Source organism: Mytilus trossulus, chromosome 9 (assembly GCF_036588685.1).
Source record: "Mytilus trossulus isolate FHL-02 chromosome 9, PNRI_Mtr1.1.1.hap1, whole genome shotgun sequence".
In the NCBI taxonomy this organism is placed as follows: domain Eukaryota; kingdom Metazoa; phylum Mollusca; class Bivalvia; order Mytilida; family Mytilidae; genus Mytilus; species Mytilus trossulus.
Window position 1 is genome coordinate 31,599,426 of NC_086381.1, and position 18,913 is coordinate 31,618,338.

At 33.9% G+C, this 18,913-nt stretch overlaps 1 protein-coding gene across 1 annotated transcript in view; it reads left to right on the forward strand.

The window, feature by feature from the left end:
* The window catches only part of LOC134685563 (inactive pancreatic lipase-related protein 1-like), a 210,257-nt gene that overhangs the window by 45,650 nt on the left and 145,694 nt on the right, over positions 1-18,913 (forward strand). The gene's annotated exons all lie outside the window — the stretch shown is intronic.

An 18,913-nucleotide genomic window follows, 5' to 3' on the forward strand; every position in this document is an offset into this window, starting at 1 on the left:
TATATTGACGTTTGTAGATCATCGAAGAGCTTTAAGAGTTTCTTTAAAAGTCTTTGAGTGATACATACCACGATACTCGATAGAAAGATGTCTTATAGTTGATATTTCCACCATTCGTTTTTAGTTTATTTGTGCATTTTTTTTTTAAAGCGGTGTAATATAAGCACACAATACTAAAACCAACTTATTTCGTACATGTTATCGTAATTATTGACGATGCAAAGTTTCCTCTAAAAATAATCTCTTCCAAAATTTTATTTTAATTATAATAAGTGGTAAAAATATTAATCCGATTATATAAAACTGTTATCGCCATAACGCAAACTTGTAAACTTCACTATTTTGAAAGTTCCTTATTGCATCCAATATTTGTGCATATACATGTAACACTTTAAATTTGCATATTTGAGTAATTTGGTTACCATAATTACATCTGTACACGCAGCCGGTCAATGATTCCATTTCTTGTATGCCGTTTATCAAGTAACAATGTTTGGTCTGTTTGGCGGTAAGCTTTTACCCTTTAAAAAATGAAAGTCAGGAAAACAATTAGCTCGGATTGTTACAGTAATTCAAGTATTTTTCAACAAATCTTTTAAATGCAGCTTTTTACACTAGTAATTTTGGGGCCCTTTATAGCTTGTTGTTCGGTGTGAGCCAAGGCTCCGTGTTGAAGGCCGTACATTGACCTATAATGGTTTACTTTTTTTTAAATTGTTATTTGGATGGAGAGTTGTCTCATTGACACTCACACCACATCTTCCTATATCTATTAACGTTTTATTTAAAAAAAAAAATAGCCACAAAAAGAGATAAATCATTGTTGTATTTGTTGGGTATTTGCTTATAATTATTGACAATTATTTAAAATCGTGTATTTTTCTTTAAAGGCAATTATCTATAGGTGTTAAATACGAGTATTATATACATGTACCTTGCTATATATATATATGTCTTCGAAAGTGGGAAATGAACATGTGAATGTTTGTTTATTCAATGGAGTTAAGTTGTAATGCCAAAGGTACATTAGTTATTCGTGATTATATGGTGAAAACCTCACTATTTGTTTTTGTTTAAGACCGATGTAGAGAAGCCGTCGTAGATCTCGATGCAGTGAAACCCTTAATCATGTCTTTATAGTGAAGCGTATACGTGTATGATTTTACAGTGAAACTCTTGTAAATGTCTATGCAGTGACCCCCTTGTACCTGTCTATGTGGTGAAACGTACATGTCGATGTAGTGATGCTCTTGTATATGTCTATCTATGCAGTGATGCTCTTGTAAAGTCTATGTGGTGAATCGTACATGTATATGCAGTGATGCTCTTGTACAAGTCTATTTGGTGAAACGTACATGTCGATGCAGTGATTCCCTTTTACAAGTCTATTTAGCAGCTGACTACATGTAGTTGTACGCTAATAACTAAAAACTTCAAAGCCATGATTGCATAGGTTTTATTTTTAAGTACGCGAGGATCTGTTAGACCTAACATTAACTTTCAAAATTAGCCATCTCTAGATTATCTAGGGTAAACTCTGCCAGATGGTGTTATGGGTCCTTTTTACGTTAGAATTTCTAAAGATATCAACGGAGTATTGAAGTTTTGTTAAGGCTTCGTTTAAAATACACAAAGTCACTAGTATGTGATGGGTAGTTTCTAAATACACCACTTCTCATTCGAGTCAAAAAGCATTATAGTACTACTGTTTACACAAAAATAAAGAGGATGAATAGAGAGGAAATGATAATTCAAATGATATTAAAATGATATCTGCTTGCATTAACTATATATTTATTTATCTAATTGCAGACATTCGATTTAAAGTTTAACTTTGGACATCTTCGATCTACGATGTTTCTATCTTTAACTTTTGGAATCGGTCAAATCAATTGTATAAGTTAAACAGTAACACCTGCTTTAGACAGATATTCAATATATAATATTTAGTAATTTCATCATTACATGGAGACAAGAAGGTAGACTCTTCAACTGTAAGTATAAACAATATTTCATCATTCTTTATAACATAGCAATTTATACGAATATGTTTATATATAATTTAAATTCAACACTTCAACTGTACACGTACGTGTAAGATTGGATTTGGTTGTGTTTTTTTTTATAACAAACCAATATTACTAAAAGTAATTGAAATAAGATGACACTATATATGGTAGATGAAATGGTAGATATGAACATAGACAAGCAGCTCCTGCGTTCAAAACGAATGACGGTAAATTTGGGTAAAATAAGGATAACCAAGCCTCTGACAATTCGAATAAATCTTTCATTGGTTAGTAGTACTATTGGGAAAGGAAATGGGAAATGTGTCAAAGCGACAACGAACCGACCATTGAGCAGACAACAGTCGAAAGCCACCAATCATGGGTCTTCAATGTTGCGAGAAACTCCCGCACCCGGAGTGTACGTTTGTGACTTAGAAAGTTTGAAAATCGCGTAGTTTATCTAGAATAAAAAAAAGCGTACATCGTAAACAGAGCCTATTCATAAGAATAAACAGAACAGTTTGATATATGACAATTTGTAGCAAAATAGTTGTGTTTTATTTATTTTGTAGGAATTTGTTTCATGCTAGTCGCCACCTCGACACCAACAGTCATGATTTCAAAAATTTCCTATAATACCACAGTGTACAACGACGCATGTCCTTATTCATTGGAAGTATTAAATGATCTAAGAACAGCTAAACGCACACCTGCTATTATATACCTGTCAATTTCAATGGTATTTGGAATACTTGGGAATTTACTAGTTATTTTTGTATACTTTGGGACCTTGCGAACGAAAAAAAAGCCTCATTGGACCTTTGTAAGGGCTATGGCTATAACCGATTTTTTGGTTTGTGTCGTCGTCATTCCCTTTGAAATCTATCAACAGATTAACCAACTGACATTCTATTCAAATACAGTCTGTAAATTGTTCAGAGCTATCAGCGTATATTCTACTGTTGTATCCAGTCTGTTTATAATGGCTATGTCAGCACATCGTGTTCGCTTAGTCTGTCACCCTTTGAAACAACAACTAACACCCAGACAAACATCTTTCTGTATTTGTATAGTAGCTATCATTAGTATCCTTTTCGCATGGCCGGAAGCAGTTTTAAGCGGACTTAGTGCTGAAAATCTTGCTTGTAATTTGACCGGATATGACTGCAGCTTTTCAGACCGGTTTACGGACACCGTATTTCCAACAGCTTACAGTGCAGTTCTGCAAAGTTTGTTTATCGTCTGCATTATTGCTTTGGTTGTTATGTACCTGATGATTGGACATCGAGTGTTCCGACATTCAGGGTCAAGTGCCAAAAATATGACAAAAATAGCTTTTGTAATAAGCTTTTTTTTCGTTTTAAGCTATTTGCCATATGTGAGTATAAAATTGAATGCAGCTATTAAACGTGGAAATTTTATTGTATATGACGAAACCGAGGCTGTATTTCCCGTCCTTGGTCGTATGTTTATTATTAACAATATTGTTAATCCCTATGTTTACTGGTGCCTTAATTCCTCATTTCGAGAAGGATCAATGAAGTTTATAATACAACTTAAATGTAAAGTTGGCAATGTAATGCAGTATGTATGTAATAGTGTTAATGAGACATGAACATTGAAACATGTTCATTTTCAACATTATAAGTTATCTACGTTCATATCCGTAGATATGGGTATTTGAACACCCTGAAGTACCCCAGTTCACCATGAGGCGAATTTGATGAATTTTGTAATAAAATTACAATATTTTGAATATTTGCTTTCTATGTTACGTATTATCATGATAAAGTGAGGATTTATTTTAAGTCTAACAATAATAATATAAAAAAAGATGTGGTATGATTGCCAATGAGACAGGTGTCCACAAGAGACAAAAATGACACAAACATTAACAACTATGGGTCACCGAACGGCCTTCAACAATGAGCAAAGCCCATACCGCATAGTCAGTTATTATAGGCCCCGTCATGACAATGTATAACAATTCAAACGTACATTTTGGTATCTTGTAATACGAATACATGTAAATTTCCAATAAAACGTCCCTATTGGGTTTGATTATAAAGAAGGGAGTTTTATTGTAAAACTTCTTTTCATTTAAGATTTGAAAAGTGGAGTTTTTTTTCTATAAAACGTCCTAGTCATGTTTGATTTTACAAGTGCGAATTGATCCTTGTCCTTTATTCTACTACTCCTACGTCGTTCTGGTTACATGTAACCAGGGTCACACGAGCGTGCAGATTAAATCCAATATACCGACTTGCTTGGTCAATAACTATAACTTAATTCAGAGAAAACAGAATAGTGGTAAGTCCTCAAAAAAAAGTGTTATTATCCAACAATAAATTATGTCCCTGTCAAAAGTCGAACACCTTAGCTTATCAGTTGGTTGTCGTCGTTACTTTGTGATCTTTTTTCTTAAGAATATGGTTTAAATAACATTTTGTCTGCACTCGATTTATTCATAGGGCAGTATACACCTAAGAATAAATAAAACCTCAAAAGTCGATGATGACTGACAAAGGCATGGCATAAAAGAACATCACCTGTATACGCATATATAAAAACAGATGCGGTATGATCACCAATGAGAAAACTCTCCATAACAGACCAAATGACACAGAAATTTACAACTATAGGCCACCGTACGACCTTTAACAATGACCACCGACAAACCGCATAGTCAGCTATTAAAAAAGACCCAGAAATGATAAATGTTAAACCATTCAAACGACAAAAATAACGGTCTAGTGTATGTACAAAAACCCTAATAATGTCTATTTTTCTTGTTATTTTTATCTTGGCGGTTACTATATCGTAGTCGGATAAATGATTTAGGGATTTAATGAGGACATCATTTTGAGATTGTGACAAATGTCCTGATATCCGACAGCGGAAGTCGGAGTACATTCTAGTTAGAATGCATTTTATTGTCGAAACTTGTTCAGTGTATGTAAAGTGCGGATCCTAAAATATCATTTTTACTGTATATGCCATAAATGTCTACTGTAGAATGATAAATAAACAGACGAACTTTTTTTAATTTTTGAAGAAAATCAAGAAAATTAGTTAAAATGTATATGTTCAGAAATACATAATACTAATAAAACAAAGTAAGAGATGCGAGCGGGGTTTTATCGCGCCTAAAGCCATCCAGTTGTTAAATATATACCAAAATAGGTGAATATTTAGGACATTTCACGAACAGATCGTGCAGGTGCTTTATAACTAATAGGTTAGATGTTGTTGCAGTAAAAAATATTCATTTTAATACAATTATTAAAGTTGTATAACGTAGAATATGTTTTGTCATTCAGTTTCTTCATATTTAACTAAATTCCACTATGATGATTTCGTAATGCTAGTCATGTTTACTGTCGAATAATGATACTATTCTTTCATTTTCACTGTGGAGCGAATCATTATTATTGTATATGCGGTGCATTTTCACTGTATAATTTTATTTTATTTTATCTATTACAGCTCATTTCTTTAAGCATGTAGAGCAAGACTTTAGTTGATTTGCTTGCTATTTTTTTATTTGATAATCATTATGATAACACCCAATTTAATTCAAATATTAAAAATACAGGTTAAACTATGCCTATTCATATTGTTTAAAAACGTCAATCTTATTTACAAAGTTTGTATAAACAATTATACAAACAAAGCAAGCCAGCCAAAGTTTTGCTTTACATGCATTAGGAAATTAGCTGTAAAGCCTTAATTTAGCCGACTTGCTCAAACAATAGATAAAGTAAGAGAAAGATTTGATCAAATTTAACTTACGGAGGAAAGTTTGGTTTTAAAACTCTCTAATAAATTCAATAGAAATAACATTAATTTCAAATGTATTCCATTTAGTTTCTTATAAAGCGTATAGGGATCTTTATCCTTATTTTTTTTATCCATTTCCATGACATTTCACCACTAATTACGTACATCTTGATATAGATTGCACCTTTGTTTTCCCGATTAAAAGGTTTTACACTGGAGCCCTTTATAACTTGCTGTTCGGTGTGAGCCAAGACTCCATGTTGAAGACCGTATTTTGACGTATAATGGTCTACTTTTATAAATTGTGACTCGGATGGAGAGTTGTCTCATTGTCACATACGACATCTATATATGGCTCAAAAACGAAACTAGACGGGATAAAAAGGGATAAAAGAATCTACGCTCCTTTTTAATATATTTATAATGGGATTATTATGAGTCAAAATAGAGTAAAATAGTGAGTCGCATTTGGGTATAAGCGTCACGCCGGATTGCCGATTTTTTGCAAGCGTGACAGGTGAAAGTCAAATGATTGTGTAGTGAAAAACGGGAAATGAAGTCTAGCGGGACACGGATAAAAATTAGAACTGCATAGTATAAGCGGGATACGGGAATCTGACAAAACAATAAGCTGAATACGGGAATCTGACAAAACAGTAAGCGGGATCAGAACCCCCCAATGAGACCCAAGAATAAGACATTTTTGTATATTCATTCTATTGTTGCAGTCATGCCTTGAAGAACAAATGTATCCGATGCATGCATTTTTTTTTTATATTTTTGGTCCCTTTTTCAATTTTGTGGGGTCCAAATTTATAGACAAAAGTCCTTTAATATAGATATTTGGAATTCGTTGACATGTTGAATCTAACCGTGTATCTACTTTGGGGATTTCTTTTGCCTAGTTGCTGAAATAGCCCACATAGAGTTCCAAAGGGTGTAAAATCAACAAAAATGAATTGTAGCATGCATTTCGCGTACAATAACCCAAATGTGCATGGTTTTACCTCTGCGATAGTATCCATTCGCGGATCTACAATTTTTCATAAGTAGGGGCCCACTGACTGCCTAAGAGGACCCGCTGCTGTCACCTTCCAGTGATTCCCTATATAAGTTAAAATCAAGGGGAAACGTAATCTGAAGAATACAATATGACATTTTGAGAATCGCTTTTGTTACAAGTTTGAAAAGCTATATATTTGATGAAGAATGAATGAGGAGTTTGTATTTCAATTTGAAAATACATGTTTCATAAATCCTAAAGTCATCAACTAAGGGTTTTTTTTCATTTGTTGCAAGTGCATTTATCACATAATTCTACAATAAAAATTCCTCGCATCTTTGAAAATTCTGCATTAATAATGACTGCACTAACAGTGATAATTCATCGCATCTATAGTTAAAATGGATCGCTTTCAATAATCGATATGCTATATTATGATGCTTTTATAACACTTATTTGAACTTAAATGCTATGTTTGTATATTATAAAGACATATCACAATGAAAATATGTGTTAAAACTTAACTTAAAATCCTTTAACTTGATATTTTCAAAACGTAAACAAATACAGTTTTCCCATGATCCTTTATTCTACAATAGACAATCCCGCATATAACAGTAAAAATGAACTAGCTGGATTCGCACTTTATATACACTGTTGTTGATAAGTTTTTGTCTCGAAATCGAAATCCTAAAATATAATGCGTAAATACATCATTTATTTATATATTTGAAAATTTTCTGTACGAAAATGAACCGTTTTTTTCTAGACTACCTCTCCTGTTCCATAAGTGATTGTCAGTATTTCTTCAGTAAGTATAATTGTTTTCTACACGGATATGCACTTATATATTGATTCTATAAAAGAACACATGGACACATTTTAATTACACATACATGTACCGTAAACGTTACAGTCTTTTTGTACATGCTTCATCAATACACGATGTCCATATACTATTTCCAGAGCCAAGCAATCTTTAGTAGCAAGTAAACGTTTTGACTTGTTCTCAAAGAGACTTTTAATGATCTAATATTTACACTCAATCTGAATCACCAAAACTACAGTCAATGATAACCTCATACATATAGGAAAAAATACGACATATTGATATCAACAGTATCGTGCCAATAAAAAGTGAAGACAACTGGAAAGTTCAATTCCTGAAATTGTGTGGTCCGGGACACAGCTGATATGGCGTTGATATGATTATGTATTCAAGACAAATCACAGTTATCAATTTTTCTCTACGAAATAGACTGGTATTGCTACCTCGGACGACCAAATGCATTATTGCTTTCAAAATAACAAATATCAAATCAAACAAAATAATTTAAACTAAAATACTATATATTATAATATAAAACACGCTTATTTTGCTGTTATGTTGTACTGCTTTACTGTTGTCATAAGACAATAACAATCAAAACCAAGGAGTGAACAAAGACTCACAAAACCAAAGGACTTTTACATCAACAGTTAAAAATAATAATTACGAAACAACACGAACTTCAGTGGTAATTTTGATGAATCACTCCACTAAAAACCGGGAGTAAAATCAGGTGCTCCGGAAGGATAAGCATTTCCTGTACAGTATACGGCACCCGTCGTGTTATTTTTTTCAGTTCGGTAATGATGGAAGGTTCTTATAATTTGTAGGGAGGGTTTGGCATACAAGTTTAACCGCGAAAGTGCCTGTCCGAAATCAATCAGGAGCCTATAATTCAGTTGTGGTCGTTTGTTGCCTTCAAGCCGTTCGTTTTCTCGCCTGAATTGTTTTTACAACTACCATGTCGAGGCCTTTTATAGCTGACTATGCGTTATGGATTTTGCTCTTTGTTGAAGGCTGTACGGTGATCTGTAGTTTTAATCTTTTGTTTCATTTGGTCTCTGATGGAGAGTTGTCTCATTTGCAATCATAGATGCGACATCTCCCAATAGTGGGTATTACGTCCGTTTTTCACCCTCGTGTATAGTAATGGTTGCTTAATGTTGAAGGACATTGTCGTTTGATCTTTGGTGGTTATAATTAGGGATAGTTGTCTCAATCGCTATCAAACTACATCTCCTTCTGTATTGTTTAGTGATCTACTTGTTTATATTTGGGATCTCCACCAGCCACATTTGTAGAGCTAGGTATGCTCTTGTATGAGTTTTGACCTGCTATCATGTTTTAAAGGTGATCTTACAAGATTTTGTTTGTAACTGATATCAGCGTTAGAGATAAAATCTTAACATTTTGTTTTTCTGACATAAAACGTGTTTGGTCGACGCCAGTCTTAATACAAATACGTCCATCACATCACACAGTCTTTGTCATAAAGAATGGCTATGTCGCAAAAGTTGTTGATAGTATCGCAATAAAGTCGTATTTTCAGCAGTATCGTGATATATTTTTATAAAACACAAACAATAAGGTAATAGTCTGTTAACAAAAAATGCAGTTTAAGGAACATTTCCTTTTAGATTTTTTAAGTAGATTAAGAAGTTTTTTTTGTCATTTACCTTCAAGTTATTATTTAAAATAGTCTTCCGTCAGTGTAAAGGTATACATAGTCATTCTCTTGTTGGCAGAGCGTCTCATCAGTTCGTGAGGTTAACTCCAGAAAATGTTGAACACATATTTTGCTTCTGTTCCATGCAAGTATCAAACTTTAACATGTACTTAGCTTCTTCGCATAACATTCTGAATTATTTCAAAATAAAATTCTCTTTTTTATTTCACTGTTTTATTTGATATTTTAAAATTTTGTCATTTGCAAAAAGCAATTTTAATAAATCACATTTGTTTTTTAAGAGTAAATGTTTGATTGGTCCAACGAATATACTTATTATACGTTTATTTTGCAGCCATTCTATTCGTAATACTAGGACAACCAGATATATGCCATTGTTCCGGCGAATGTTTCTTTTTGCAACAATGTTTGGAAAATAAAGGTGCAGACTTCACTGGCATAACGATTTCTTTCGATACTCGATACAGCGCAAGACAAAGCTGGGGAGCATTTTGCAGGTATGGAAAGGATTTAGTGCAAGAAAAATCGTAATAATGATTTTGCACTATATGCTCTTTAATTCAAAAACAGTTTTAAAAAACGTCGTACTGGTATTTCAGTTCTTGTTAATGAACTTCGTAAATTGATAATGATTCAATGTTCATTTGTTTTAATAATTTAGCCGACCGTGCGAGAGCTGTATATACGGAAGCGTATTTGCGCCACACATTCTTATTTATTTTTCTTCCTATGTTTGCGTTATAACGCAAACCTTTGCGTTAAAGCACAAACATTTGCGTTATAACGCAAACGCAAAAATATATATATTAGAGCTATTTTATATGCTCAGTGAGATCAAGTCCAAAAGTTCGAGATATATGTATACTTTATGCCTTTTGAAGAACGAATGATGAACACTTGACTATATGGTTCCCCCTCCCCCCCTGTGTTGTTGGATTGCTGACTCATTGACCACACTCTAAATTCACTTTCATTCATACATAGATCAATGAAAATCATAAACGTTTAGATCTTTGTTTACATAAATTTCTAGCTTCAAACACTTTGTTTCCTTTTTTCCCCTCACGTCTAAAGCTTTGAATATTGACTGTTTCATTAAGGTCTGATTATAACTTGAAGAACGTCTCATTACCTGTAGTGTAGTAATCATTTAGGCTTTGTTGGTTGTCTCATGACAATCATATAAAATCTCCTTATTTTCATATAACATTAAAAGCACTCATTTAAAAACAATTTAAAGCTAACACGTAGACTAAGTGGTGATTTAAGTAATGATCTCAGATATTTTGTGACAATTTCTACACAAATTAGAATTTGTTTCCAAACAAAGCACCTTACTGTCAAACTTACACTCATGTTTTTATAATCACAAACTATTTCACATAAGAACTGTATGTAGCATTTAAATTTATATATGTACTGTGTTTTAGGAATGTCGACAATTTGGTGGATTGCTATAAACCATTAATAGGTTCAAGTTGTCCTTCAGTAGCATTGATTGTTCCGTATGTGCCTTCGCAAGCACTACTTAAAAAACATATCAGAAAACATGTGCCCAATTGGACAGTAAGTTGATATTATTTTTTGTCTGCAGAAATATAAAGGAGACGTTTATTTTGGTTAAATAGCACTTTCTCGTTTTTAGATCACCCGGCTTATGTGCAAATTGAGCTTTTCTGATCACTTGGCGTCCATCGTCCGTCAGCTTTTACAAAAACTTCCCCTCTGAAATTACCATGCCAAATTTAACAAAAAATGGCTACAATCATTTATTTATTTGGGTATCTTGTTTTAAAAGAAAGTCCTATGACCCCGCCTACCAACCCCATTTGCAAGTTTTGTCTATTACTTTGAAAACCGTTACTTGTATGAATAGAGCAAATCTAACATGATAAAAAAATGTTCAGAATGTTGTGCTCTACCAATGTCTTTATAATTCAGTGGTTGTCGTTTTTTTAAGTGTTACATATTTGTTTTTCGTTCATTTTTTTTTACATAAATAAGGCCGTTAGTTTTCTCTTTTGAATTGTTTTACATTGTCTCATTGGGGCCTTTTATAGCTGACTATGCGGTACGGGCTTTGTTCATTGTTAAAGGCCGTATGGTTACCTATAGTTGTTAATGATTGTGTACTTTTGGTCTTTTGTGGGTAGTTGTCTCATTGGCAATAATACCACATCTTCATTTTTATATATACGTCAAAATTGTCAGTGTTCTTCTTATAGGAATTACTGCCCTCAAATGTCAAATTTTACAATATTTCCATCTTTCCCTAGCATCCGTTTAACTATAATAGATACAGTTAAATATTGAAAAAAATTATCAGCAAAAGAATTTTTACAAATAAGTTTAACAATGTCGAAATGGTCAGCCGAATCCCTTAAGTGACTTCCCTTTCATAATGATTTTTACCATATAAAAAAAAAATTGCCTTTTATCTTATGATTATATAGAAAAGAACTTTTAAAAATACTAGTTATAAATAATGATATGTAAAACTAGATTTACTTAAATAAGATAATATAGAGGAAATCGTCTGGCGTCTGCTTGGAATTATTATCCTTTAATGACGATTATTATAATTTACTTGGGCTTTTGAAACATAATTAAACTTATAATAGATTATCAAAAACTGGTAATCACAAAAAGTATCAGCAAGGTAAGATCTTCTAATAAGTCAAATTTCGCTGTTATAGGTATAGTAGGCTGTCACTCTTTAAACGAGTGATGCCCAGCCCTTAAATAATGATTTGGTTTTATCATCTTTTGTTTTTCTTTGGTTTTAGCAAGGTTAAAGCACATTTGTAGTTAGCATGGTTATTCATACACTAAAGAGAATGAATGAGCAGACATAAAAAGGATAAATGATAAAACATGTTAACTGAATAAACACTATCAAAACATAATTGATTGATTGTTGGTTGCTTATTGTCCAGCCACACATACATGTACATCATCATAACATGAATAATCAGGACGAGTAATCGTGATTCAAAATAAATATCTGGTAATCAAAGGTTTTATATTTAACATGTCTTATGTCTTATTTTTTGTAATAAAAACATTACTTTTAATTTCACTTTTAAAACACATCATGTTTATGTGAAATATTGTGTGCATACATGCTTGTATCTTTAAAAGCCAAAGTTACCTGTCAAGTTTTATCAGGTACAATGTATCATGAATGCATAAAAGTACTCAACCTACTGCAACTTTTGAGGATCATAAATACATGTATACATACCAGTTGACAGGGAGTTTACAATGCATTCCGATTTTAAATTTCTAAACCAAACAACCTTACCATCGTACACATATATATTAACCATTGGAAGTTTGTAAGGATATCTTTTTCACTTACCTAAATATGCAATGCTCTTTAACTTTGTACTATTTTTGGCCTGATGTATCTTTTGTAGACTAAATGCGCGTCTGGCGTAAATATAAATTTCAATACTGGTGTCTATATATGATGAGTTTATTAATGCAGACATTTCGACCCGCTTGTTGCTGTTTGCGTGTTTGCATATCAATAATCTAGAAAAATGTGTTTAATCCTGATAATTCCTAAGCCAAATAATCGCGATTTTTTTGTTTAACATTTTTTGGTTTATTGGTTCTATCATTACCGTCAAGTGCACAATTGACAGGTCGTAAGTATGGAGTTGGCCACCATCTTGAAAATGTTCATTCGTATGAAGTCGTGTTTTGCCATGATGTAAATTCGGTATATCATCCATGAAATTTCGTAGAATTTTATACATTTCGACGCTTTGATATTTTATTCATTTTTTCGTTATATATATACATGCATTTTAATAGAAACAACTGTTATGTTGTTGTTTTAATCCCAATTTGCTGAAAATCCAGGGATTCTTGTGAGCATGTGTATCGCACATGAATATATCACGATTGTTGTTTACAAAATATGGTTTATAGAAGTGCAAACCAAGAGACAAATTTTAATTGACGAATTCAATTCAAGCATTGATATATGCAAATCCTTTAAAACTTATAAATCGTTGTACTCGGTTATGTTTTGTTATATAAAATTTACTCGTATTGTGTTATTTCAATACATTTGTATACATCGTTCTATTCTACTGTCGTAATAATAGTGCAGTGTAAGAGCATGGTGGACACTCTTGTGTAATAATTCGATTTTTTAAATAGATGAGATTTGAATATTCATTCATAAGGAATGTTACATGTATTTTGCACTCGATAATGTCCGCGTATTTATACGATGGGTTACCAGTTGAAAAACAGTCAAATCACAAGCAAAAATTAAACCCTAACTGTAAAATATAAGGACACACACTACACGCACAGGCAGGCACATACAAGTATATTTGAGTATTTTTTGGAATATTGTATTTACAAGAAATTTTTAATTTAATAGATTTGATTGAGTTAACTGTTTGCTATGACATATCTGCTGTTTTAAACAGTCTAAAATTTTGTTACACGAACATCCCACTCGACCCTGAAACGATTTTTTCCATTGGATGTGGGTGAGTATACATAGAACAATAAAGAATTGATTCATACTAAGTTTTATTTGTTAATAGTTTAATGCAAGGCAACAAATAAGATTCGAGTCTTTAAGGTTGGTGCATAAAGTGGAATATCATTAACAGACGGACTTATTTAAAATCGTCTCTTGCAATACCGACAAAATCGGACCACTTCAAAATATCAAACAATCAGAAAATATACAGATCAGATTACTGGTCTTAAAACTGCGAAAACATGTTAGTTAAACGCCAAAGACCGGGCAACACAAACCCCACAAGATCACGGGTGATTGAAGGTGCCTTGGAAAGATATACAGATCTTGCTCCTCGTGTTACAATAGGCTACTTGCCAATTCCCGTAATTGACCCTGTAATTAGATATCCATATTTTAGTTGTCTCCCTTATGAGGGACATTAATTTTTATTTACAATGGAGAGCCAGCAGAAAGAGCAAATTTACCTGTCCGTTATGTGAGTAATATTTATGGTTTTTAAATCTTACAATTGCATTAATTTGTTGTTCAGCTAAATACTTTTGACATCAGAAATTATTTTTAATGAAAAATTAGTTAACCGACGATACTGTCTTCACTTTCAACTCATCATGCTTTGCATTCGAAAATGCCAATTTTGTCCGGTATGGAACCAGTCGACGAATGTCAAAGGGAAGTTATTTCCTTAAAAAGTGTGTAATAACAGACCTGCCAACTTTTGAAAATCTCCATGGGGGATTTAGCGCGCGACAAGATTTGAAAGGGTTACAATTTTAGCGACTTTTCTGTGAGCAATGTTTTTTACTCCTAAAATAGTATAAGTTCTCTTCTTTTTTCTTTTGGTATACTAATGATGAGCTTGTAGGCCTTGGTTACTTTTATTTGCATGATTCTTGTACTATTAAATTATAAAATTGACAATATAACTAAGGAATAGAGAAAATGGCATTGAAAATAAAAGATTCAAAGTAGAGACCCCCCCTTTCCACCCTCCAAAGACCTTCTCATCTATGAACCTTGACTCAAAACACCTAAAACTACATGTCCTAAAGTAAGAAGGATGAAGACAGATTTTGATTTAGTCTTACTCATGGTCTTTATATCAGTATCAATGAGAAAATGGATTAAATTTGAGTTATCTTTCTTTGTATTCAGAGGTGCTCTTACCTGCGGAGGCTTATACAGTAACACAGTAGAAGTGTATACAAAATGGCGTCGATTTTAGATCAACAGACACACGATGTCTGGTTTCAAAAATTAAACAGATTTCAAGATAAACGATGTTTTCTTGAGAGTTCTTTACAGATCTCATCTTTCAATTAATTATGATTTTGCTGTGGAACTACGGCAAATGTTGCAAATTGTGCTTGTATGATAAATCGATTAAAATTGAAATACTGTTTGACCAAATTTATACAAATTAATGTTGAGGATTGTTACGACCCATTAGGTAATCTGTATGCACCTCTATCAGGCACCGACTCAGTCCTTGACTCATTCACGTCATGCGATCACTTTAGTCCACTGCATACCAGTAGCCCCAAAACGAGAAAACACTTGTCAACAAAATCAACACACAGCCAAAAGTCAAGTATAGGAAACAGTGATAAGGCAAACACAAATAGTACTAGAACTAGCTCCAAGTCCACAGTATTTCCTAAAAGTACAAACTTTAGGCTATTAACAGTGAACTGTTGCAGCATAAACACTAACAAATCTGAATTTATGACAGCTGTTGAATATGTAAAACCAGATCTAATATGTGGCACTGAATCATGGCTGAAAGGCATTAAACCGGGTAGGGACCCAGAGAAAAACTGTATAAAGTCTTGTGAAGTTTTCCCAGAGAATTACATATTTCACCGTAATGATCGAGACTCCCTTGGAGGAGGCGTATTTACAGGTATTAAATCAAACTTGGTATCTGATGAAAAAGTCGAGCTTGTCACTGAATGTGAAATTATTTGGACAAAAGTAAAACTACAGAGTATGAAGGACTTATACTTGGCATCATTTTATATGCCACACCGTAATATGAAAGACATCATCAAACTTAAAAAGTCAATAAACAAACTTGCTGACGGTAATAAATATAAACAAATGATCATAGCAGGGGACTTTAACTGCCCTGACATTGATTGGGACACCCTCTTAGTTAAACCAGGTGCTCAAGACCGTGAAGTACAACAAGCACTTTTAGACATCTCCATAGATCTGGGGCTTACTCAAGTACAGAGAGAACCAACTAGATATAATAACTTACTAGACCTTGTTTTCACAAATAATCCATCACTATGTAAATCTTCAACCAGCATTCCTGGCATCAGTGATCACGCTATGGTAGTCACAGACTTTGACATAATCCCACACTATATCAAACAGTCAAAGCGTAAGAAATACATGTTCAACAAAGCCGACTGGGACTCAATCTACAAAGAAATGGAACAACTGTCAACAACTATGGAATCCCAAACCGCCACTCCAGTAGAGGATCTATGGTCAACCTTCACCACCACTGTACTCACAATTATTGACAAATACACCCCGTCAAAGGTATGCGTATCTAGAAAATCGCTGCCGTGGCTCAACAGAAATCTAAGCCGGATGATAAAACGCAAAATAAGACTCTATAAGCATGCGAAGAGATCTAAGCAGTGGAATGACTACAAGAGCTTCCAAAAAAAGTGCAAAAAAGAATTTAAGAAAGCAGAGATCAACTATATCAACAACACCATTTACCAAGGTCTACAAGATAACAACACTAAACCAACCATTCTGGCGCTATGTTAAATCCAGACGACAGGAAAACATTGGCATACCTGCAATGAAACATAATGGAGCACTTGTAAACGACAACAAGGAGAAAGCCAATATACTTTTAAACCAATTTGAATCGGTTTTTTACAAAAGACACTTTCAATGCAACACCAAAGTTAGAGAAGAAAGTCGGAAAATCAATATCTTCACTGAAAATAACAACAGATGGAGTCGAAAAACTTTTGAAAAACATAAAGCCATTTAAAGCCATTGGGCCAGACAATTTACCAAACATTGTCCTTAAAAACTGCTCTAAACAACTAGCACCTGGGCTGCGACACATCTTCCAGCAATCCATAAACTCTGGCACTCTACCTACTAACTGGTTAAACGCAAATATCACTCCTGTATTTAAAAAAGGAAATATAAACACACCAGAGAACTTCAGACCTGTTTCTCTTACCTGCGTTACCTGCAAGCTGCTTGCGCACATTATATGTAAACACATCTTGACACACCTTGAAAGAAACAACATACTCACATCTCTCCAGCATGGCTTCCGTTCAGGTTTCTCCTGTCAAACGCAGCTTCTAACAACGATGAACGACTTATTCCAACTTCAAGACAAAGGCCTGCAGACAGATATAGTTATACTAGATTTCTCTATAGCCTTCGATACGGTCCCGCATCAAAGGCTATTAGCCAAACTCGAAAGTTATGGTATTGATGGTCCAATACTAGATTGGCTCAACATGTTCCTGACAAAACAATCCATGAGAGTCTTAGTGGATGGCGAAAATTCTGACTCTGTAGGGGTAGCATCAGGAGTTCCTCAAGGCACGGTATTAGGACCGCTGCTGTTCCTATGTCATATTAATGACTTACCCGAAACTGTTAAATCTCAAGTCAGATTATTCGCAGATGATTGCCTACTGTATAGGAAAGTCCAAACACAACAGGACCACCAACTACTACAAAACGACCTTGTATCGTTGGAAGAATGGGCCACAAAATGGGGTATGAGATTCAATGCCAAAAAATGTTACGTGATGAGTGTCAACAACAAATTATCTCATTTTTATAAACTGGACAATCAGATACTGCAACAGGTACAACAAAATCCGTATCTCGGTGTAATTATCTCAGATGATCTGAGGTGGGGCGCCCACATCGCTAAAACCGTGAAGAAAGCCAACTCAACTCTAGGCTTCTTGCGACGAAACCTCCGCCACTGTCCAAAGGATTGCAGGAAACAGGCATATATAGGACTTATCCGTTCACTTTTAGAATATGCGTCCATAGTCTGGGACCCTTACTTAATGAAGGATATTAATGCACTTGAAAAAGTACAGAGACAAGCAGTGCGTTTCATTAGTGGGGATTACACAAGCAGAGAGGAAGGTAGCATAAGGAGACTTATGATTGAACTAAAACTTCCAACACTGGAAAACAGACGTCGTCACAGTAGACTTACTTTTCTCTACAAGGTGGCCGGGGAGTTGGTACCAGCTATACCGCAAGACTCAGTATTAGTCAAAGAGAGACCAAAACGACAAATTAAATCAAAAAAATTTAGTGACTACAATGTATAAAACGACAAACATTGTAGACAAATTTGCTCAAAACAACAGCCGTTGCTTTAAAATTCCACCGAGCAAATCAGAACAATACAAACAGTCATTCTTTGTAAGAACAATACCTGATTGGAATAGACTACCAGACAATCTCGTGTGTGCTAAGACAATTGAGAGCTTTAAAACTTCGGTTGCTCTCACAACGTTTGACTAATTTTCCAGCGCCTCTCTCCCGTTGCCATTGATGCCATATCCTGGCCCTGCAACGTATTTATTCAGATTCAGATCTGATTACATACAACCACTAATTATGACACCTGCTGTGACTGTTGATAAGCGTAGGGTCATTAACTTGTCATAATATGTCCCCAGGTAAAATGATTGATTTTTTTTAAAATTGATCAGAAAAAATTCAAAATCGGTAAACAATATTTTTTTCGGGTATATTTGTTGAAAATCGGGATTTTGACTAATTTTACAATCCCGATATCGGGATTCGGGTTGAGGGGTAAACATCGGGATGATACCGCGAAAATCGGGATCGTTGGCAGGTCTGACTAAATCAAATCAGTAATTGGCAAATGAACTATATTAATTGTTGCATTACGTTTCTTAGAACAAACCGGGTGATAAGTCTAAGACGGTATGACACATTCGAGGAGAGATCACGCGGTTCTGGTTATGACAATTGGAACATATCTGAAGTCATCTGTGAAATAGATATTCTACAAATATAAACCAACTTGAGATAGCGTCAGTTAAGT